This window comes from Macrobrachium nipponense, chromosome 22, assembly GCF_015104395.2.
Source record: "Macrobrachium nipponense isolate FS-2020 chromosome 22, ASM1510439v2, whole genome shotgun sequence".
In the NCBI taxonomy this organism is placed as follows: domain Eukaryota; kingdom Metazoa; phylum Arthropoda; class Malacostraca; order Decapoda; family Palaemonidae; genus Macrobrachium; species Macrobrachium nipponense.
Genome location: NC_087213.1, coordinates 68,862,421 through 68,869,920, shown reverse-complemented (window position 1 = coordinate 68,869,920; position 7,500 = coordinate 68,862,421). Strand labels below are relative to the sequence as shown.

Here is a 7,500-nt window from a genome sequence, read left to right as displayed (position 1 = left end):
TTTAACGTAAGGTAGAAGGAAACTTGAATATATAGTTTACATATACTTTATACACACATAAGTATTAAATATATATATATATATATCATATATTATATATATATATATACATACATACATACACACATATATAGTGTGTGTATGTATGAGCGTGTATATGTATGAAAACTTAGTACACAGGTTTCCTTCTATCTTACACTACAGTTACAACTGGAGTTGTAAAAGAGGGCTTTGATAAACTTAAACACTGAGCCTTTGAAAATAAGCAAATAAATCGAGCTGAAATGAAATCGGGTTCTCTCCCCTTCGCATTTTACAAGTTCTCAACAACGTCCTGATTGAAGCGCTTGGCAACACTCTTCGATGATAAGGATTCGTACTCTCTCTCTCTCTCTCTCTCTCTCTCTCTATACTCTCTCTCTCTTATATATATATATATATATATATATATATATATATATATATATATATATATGAGTATATAAGTATATATAATATATATATATGTATATATATAAAAATATATATGATATATAGTATATATATATATATATATATATATATATATATATATATCAAACACATTCTCATCCTCATTTCCTTAATTTTAATATATCTACTAAAGCCAAAGATAATCTGGGAATATGGAAAAGTACAAAATATTATTCTCTATATCTCTTAAATCGTTCACAGTAAAAACTATTTAAATCACAAGACAAGTATACCATAATGTGTCAATAGGAGTTTGTGTGGTACGTTTTATCATTTGTTAATCCAGTCTGCTAATCTACTGTATCGTTATGAAGGCCAAATGAATTTGTTGATGGCACAGACACTTGACGATTAAAACCTTGGTCGCAAACAGAACCATTATAAATTGCCATTATCATCACTTGCAGTTAAAGAGGCCTGTGCACGTGTGGATCATCTGTTTAAAATCGATCTCGACTGTTGTATCTACCCTTAGATTGTGAAATATTGGTCTCATTATGATTTAATTCTGGGTAAGGTTCCAGCTGAGGCCCAGAAGGGTGCGTTCGTTCTTTATATTTCAAGAGAAAAATTATGGCAGCAACTGATCTATGGAGCTCGGATTTCTCATTAAAAGTAGTACAAGAATTTAGACCGAAATATGAGACAGCTGCTCACCTGCTTTGAGCTTTTTATGACCTGATAAGAGGAGATGCAAATTATGCTAATCGTATACATGACGTGTGCGTGCAAGAAAGAAAGGCTGTCGAACTTTCTCGTTCTGGCAGTAACACTGCAACGACCTGACCCTGACCCGAAGAAATGTTCGAAAAAGAGTACAGCTCCCGCAACTTTCTCTACCGGCAGTCCTTCTGGAATTAATAGGGATCGGGTAATAAAACGGCGTGGACCAACCTTCGACCGAAGGGTGGAGGATCTCGCATGTAGGATTCTATGTGGGCCGTTTTCAAACCACTTCCTGGCTGGTGCTGTTCGGCTCCCACACAGGCAATAAAGCACACACACACACACACATGTACACAGCCACACATACATCTCTGACAACTGATATCATCAGAGTGAAAGCGCTGTGTAGGATTCGGTGACCTGGACATTAAGGAAGATATCAATCGAGGTCTGAGTGAAAATGACGTGGATCTAAACGAAAGACGGTGACAATTAGCCTAACTTGAAAACCCCGTATAAAGACGGAGAAACACCAGCAGCAGTAACACTTAGTATAATAGGAAATATCAATTTCAGTCCAAAGTCAGTGTCCAGAACGAAAGTGTAATCATCTGTAGCCGCTCACTCTTGTGGATAAAGAAGTTCAAATGAGGGAATAATAAAATTCCTGAAAGATGTAAACCCAAGGTTTTGAGCAGCGCTTAGACAAATGACTGAAAGATGCAGAGCGGCCTGGAATCGGCTAAATGAGAGTAGCATAGGTTTGAATCTTCTTTTTTTCATCAACGGACCATCACTGGGTAACAATTTATAAATATAGTACATAGGATAAGGAGACGAGGTGGATACTTAGAAATGAAAGGTGTGCCACTCGGTCACGCAAAGAAAAAGTAATGCTTCTCAGTTATTTCGTAACCCAAAGTGTGTAGGGAATACAAAATTCATCGGAAATCAAATCATTTGAAAACTGAACCGAATGCATTTTATATTTTGAAGTCTTGACGCTTACAAAGAAAGGAGAAAAGGGGAGATCAGAATATTAACTGAAATCTTCATTTATTTGACCAATCATTGACTCGAAGAGGACAGGAACATAAAAAAAAACATTCTTGCTGATCCAGCACATGAGTTCAAAGCTGCGTGAAATAGTAGTGGCAGCATCAGTAGTACCAAGTGAATAATGTTCTTATGCATCACGTCAATTCAAGGGTCACAAGGGTCCCGCTTTCTTCTATCGTACCTTCCTCCCCACGCCATGATGTCATAGATTATGATGTCATCGGAGATGACGTCACCGTGCACCCACTCGGCGGCTGCTGCTGCCTACCTACCCGGGATGCCCTTTCACAATTTTTACGACCCTGCCTAATGGGCATTAGGGGAGGAGATGGAGGAGAGTTTGTAGTCCTAAGCCGGGGTCCTGTGGTGGCCTTATAAGGTCTTCAGAAGGAAATCTGTGTCGAGACAAAGACTCGAAAGTACGGAGTCAGGGTCGCTTTTCCTTCTCCAGGGAGAGAGAGAATCCGCGATAAGAATAAGGAGAGGAGAGAAAGAGACGAGAACAAACAGACGCAGCCGAAACTTGTCGCTGATGCCGCAAATGTATGCTAATTTGTCGTCTGCCATAAATTATTCAGCGCAAGGCCTGTGTCACATCACGCAACGGCATTTGCAAGAGATTATTTCCTCCGTAACGACACAGAACGCATCTCTCTTAACTGAAGAAATCGAGAAACTCTGGGCATTTTTCTCTGAAGTAAACACTGCCATCTGACGACGCTCAGCTTAATGGCAAAAGATTGAGAAGATGTTGGGTGTTGACTCTCCGGTAATAGCGCAAATGCAAATGAAGGTTCTTGGGGTTTCACGGACCGTAAATGCCTTCTGTACTTGGTATGTCTATACATATTTATACGTGTGTATACAGTTGTATTTTATATATATGTCTGCGGCCCTCCCTATATATATATATATATATTATATATATAATATATATATATATATGTGTGTGTGTGTGTGCGTGTGTGTGTATGTATGTATATATATGTATATATATATATATATATAATATATATAATATATATATATATATATATAATAGCTTAAAAAATCACAGTAGATGCTCGTGACTTCATTAAATATGCGAATAGCACAGGAAAATGATAGACAGAATTCTACCTATCATTTTCCTGTGGTATTTGCTTATATATATATATATATATATATATATATATATATATATATATATATATATATATATATAGTGATTCGTCACAGTCAGGATTCGAACCGTTGCCTGGTTTAAAAACACCGACAGACAGTGGCTTTGACCAGTGAGCCATGTGTATTTGGGTTGCACTACGACGGTTACAGTGAAATCATCCATCACCCACGAACAAAAGTACAGTAAATTCACTATCACGGAAATATTAACAGACATATCCTCTACAAAAAAAAGGGTTCGTCCAATTACCACATTGTGGAAGAAGAAAAGTGGAATCCAAGATAGTAAAAACACTTCCCTTTTCGTATGCAATTTTTTTTTCTAATCGCACCAGAGTGAATCCAGCCTTGTCCCGAATACCAAATTTGGCGTCGGTCCTCCCCCATGAAATGCAGTGTCCAGAGGAGCCGTGTTCAGGAAATGTTTCCCCGATGACTAAAGGCGAATTCCGAAAAAGAAGTCTAGACCTCCCCCCAGTTTCCCAATAATTCGTTGAAAGTTATAAAAACGGTTCAGATTGTAGTGATTAGTACACGGTTACTTGCTTCAGGTTATCTGGTATCTTGCCATTTTTTCTGTATTTTGTACCTCAATCATGTTAACAGAATCTATTTGTTAACGAATTCATTTGTTAATTAACGTGATAACTTATTACATGGTATATTTCTTTATACGTTAGCTTATCAATGAATTGACTCATTTGGTGTAACAAGACTTCAAAACCATCTCGTCTCATCCAATCGAATAGAAATAAACCCGGTATGCTCATCGGGTCCTTTACTATTTTGGAATTTGGGACACACGAATAGAGATGAATGACTCCAGCCATTTATATTCCCCACGCATATTCCCTCTCAAAGTGCTCACTGCTCCATCGAAGCAAAAGGAGTCTCTTATCTAGCTAGACTTCATCAGGAGGTAAACACTTTCCGCACGACTGCCCTCGCCAATCAAATCTCACTCTGAACCAGAAAGCAATCGGGGACCATTATGCTTCGGGTGATAAAATGAATCTAGAACCGGATCTGCATTCTCCTCCTAGGCCTACTATACCCCTCCCTTGCACATTACTTAAGGTTCTTTAAGATGCAGCGTCCCTTCGGCCCCTAGCTGCAACTGCTTCCATTCCTTTTACTGTACCTCCTTTCATATTATCTTTGTTCCATCTTACTTTCCCCTCTTTCCTAACGATTGATTCGTACTGCAACTGCGAGGCTTTCCTCCTGTTACATCTTTCAAACCTTTTTCACTGTCAATCTCCGTTTCAGTGCTGAAAGACCTTAGTTGCCCCAGTGCTTGACATTATGCATAAAATCTATAAAATCAAGCAATCAACCTTGCACAAAACTTCATCAGAATCCGTCATTAACTTTAGGAGACATCGTACAACAGAGGAAAAGACGCTGCTAGATTGCACTGCAATCTCCGTCCAGCTTCGTTGCAGGTGCTAATTAAAGTGATGGCATTTATGCTAAACATTTGCATAAATATCGTAATCGCTCCTGGCTTGTAATAATAAGGCGAATCTGATCGGACTTCAGTTGAATAGTACTCATATCATTAATGATACGAGTAAATGCCTACGACAGCTACAGGAAAGCTAATCCAATCTATGGTTACAGTTTGTGAGTAGCTGTAGTATACTGACCTCGCGCTACGGAAATATAAAATTTTTAATAGATATATATATATATATATATATATATATATATATATATATATATATATATATAACTATATATATAATATATATATATGTGTGTGTGTATATATATATATATATATATATATATATATATATATATATATATATAATTCCGTATTAACTGTGAAGGTAAAAAATTAATCCATCCATATTTTGTCACGTGTAAGAATGTAACCACATACACACTATATAGTATAAATATATGTATACATGTGTATGGATACATACATACGTGTCAAAATATGAACCGGTTATATTTTCTGTGCTCAAGAGCTAATACGGAATAATGCTCACAAACGATGAAGTTACTAAATATGCAGACAACCAAAACCGCACACAGCAATGACGGATATCCTATTGCCGTCGTCAGTTGCAATTTTACAATAACGGAAGCATCACCTCTTTTTTGCAAGGCTAATACATATTATTCACTGTTTTCAACTTGCATTTTGTACGCACGCACTCATTCTATATGTATCAGCGTGTCTGTGTTGCGGAGAGAGAGAGAGAGAGAGAGAGAGAGAGAGAGAGAGAGAGAGAGAGAGAGAGAGAGAGAGAGAATTCGATGTGATAATGCTTGCGTGAGAAAGAGGGACCCAGAGCCTAACAGATACGAGTTCTCCGCCAGGTGAATTTCGTTTACGAAAAGTCTCTTTAACTCTGGCAGATATTAAGTTAAAAGCCTCTACTTTTGGAAAATGTGTATCATTTTATTGAGATTTTCATACAGTAGCCAGCCCTTGCTTCAGAAGTTGGGCATTAGCAATACCTAAAGACAAAAGTTTGAAGATTGTGAAATGTAGAGGATCTTGTATCTAAAGGCCTGTCCAACTAGGAAACATTGTTTGCACAGTTTCCAAGCTGTTTGCAAACTGTTGACTAGCTGTTTATATGAAACTGTTTGCAAACTTCTTTTCCAAACAATGATTCCTAGTGTGGACAGGTCTTAAAGCTCGCCTTGCGTTCCTGTATCTAGGGCAGGTACAAATTCGAACAGTAATTGGTTTTGTTGTATCTTTGCTCAGGAAGTTTTGTTGTCTCAAGGTATCTAGACGAAGTTTCAGTAAAATTAGCTCCTGGGGGAAATTCTCGATCTGTTTGATAACAGCATCGACAGACTTTGAATAAAGAACGAAAAAAAAAAAAAAAGATAAAGGTTGGGAAGTAAGTGGTAGTCGCCTAGTTAACAGAGCTGGGAATTTTCTTTCTGGTTAAGCCAAGACAATTGGAAAACTTCCAAGAAAGGATTAATTACTGCCTCTTTGCTGCGGACCCAAGCATTGTTGGCAGGAAGGCGCGACAGAAGTGGTGTAACTGCTGCATGTAACGAACTTGGGTATTAGTCCCGCATAAAGACAGAAGACAACAGAGACACAAGACAACAGATGAATGGAGCTATTCGACAATAAGTTGTAAACAAACTTAACATTTCCTCCACATGTGAAAAGTAATTTTGAATCTCATAAAGAGGTGCCGATGCAAAGATTACACCTTCAGCCAGCTCATCACGACCTGAGCATGTTTTACATCATCGCTGAAAGGAAAAGGCATATTCCAAACTAGGAAATCTTTATACGAGCAGCTGGTGCGCCGTTGCAAAGGCGAAGCTGCAGCCCTGAACCTGAAAATGACTGCTCCTTCAAAAAGCAGTTTTATGGCTTCTTTTTCTTTTCTTCTCTTCTCCCCCATCCCCCTTTCCACCCTTCTTTTTCGTGAGGGCACCGGGTTGTCCGTCCACTATCCTCTCGATTCAAAGCAAAACATTCTTTTATGTTGAAGTATGGCTTCTTTATATTTTAAAAAAAGTATATAAGTTTCTTGTCAGTTTGCCAGGCAGCTGTAAAGATTACCTGACAGCAAATTGGATGAGAAGTTGCGAAAACTGATTAAAGGACTTTTGTATCCACCTTACTTTAAAAATATATATGCTGCATTCAATCTGCCAGACATAACATGACAGAACTGTAAACTTCGGATGAGATTGAGTTCAAGGGTTTCTCGCGGAAAACAGAAAGATTGTTTCTTAATGTCTTTTTCATTCCACAGGGACGATTCCCTCTCTGGCGGGCCTTTGTACGTTTTCTAAATAAGTTGCTTCTTACATTTTATAATTGTCTTTTTAGTGTTTTCTCATCAGTATCGTAGTTCCTGCAGAAAAGGAGTCTTTAGTTCTTTTTAAAATTTGCTTTCATCTTGGATGATCTTCACTTCAGGCGATATTTTGCCTGCCCTCCCTTTGCTGAGATTCTATGAGGAGGCCATTTTTCACCCTTTAGGCAACATAGATTGTTAGTGGACGGCCCAAGGTTTCCTTTTACGTATCACTTTACTTTGGGATATAACCTTACCAAAGATGTATAGCATGAACTTTACTCGTTCTCCCTTACTGCAAATACAATGTTTTTTTTCTTTT

The 7,500-nt window shown here is 37.9% G+C and overlaps 1 protein-coding gene across 2 annotated transcripts in view; it reads right to left on the bottom strand.

The window, feature by feature from the left end:
- The window catches only part of LOC135198784 (protein lethal(2)essential for life-like), a 35,132-nt gene that overhangs the window by 26,668 nt on the left and 964 nt on the right, over nt 1–7,500 (bottom strand). The gene's annotated exons all lie outside the window — the stretch shown is intronic.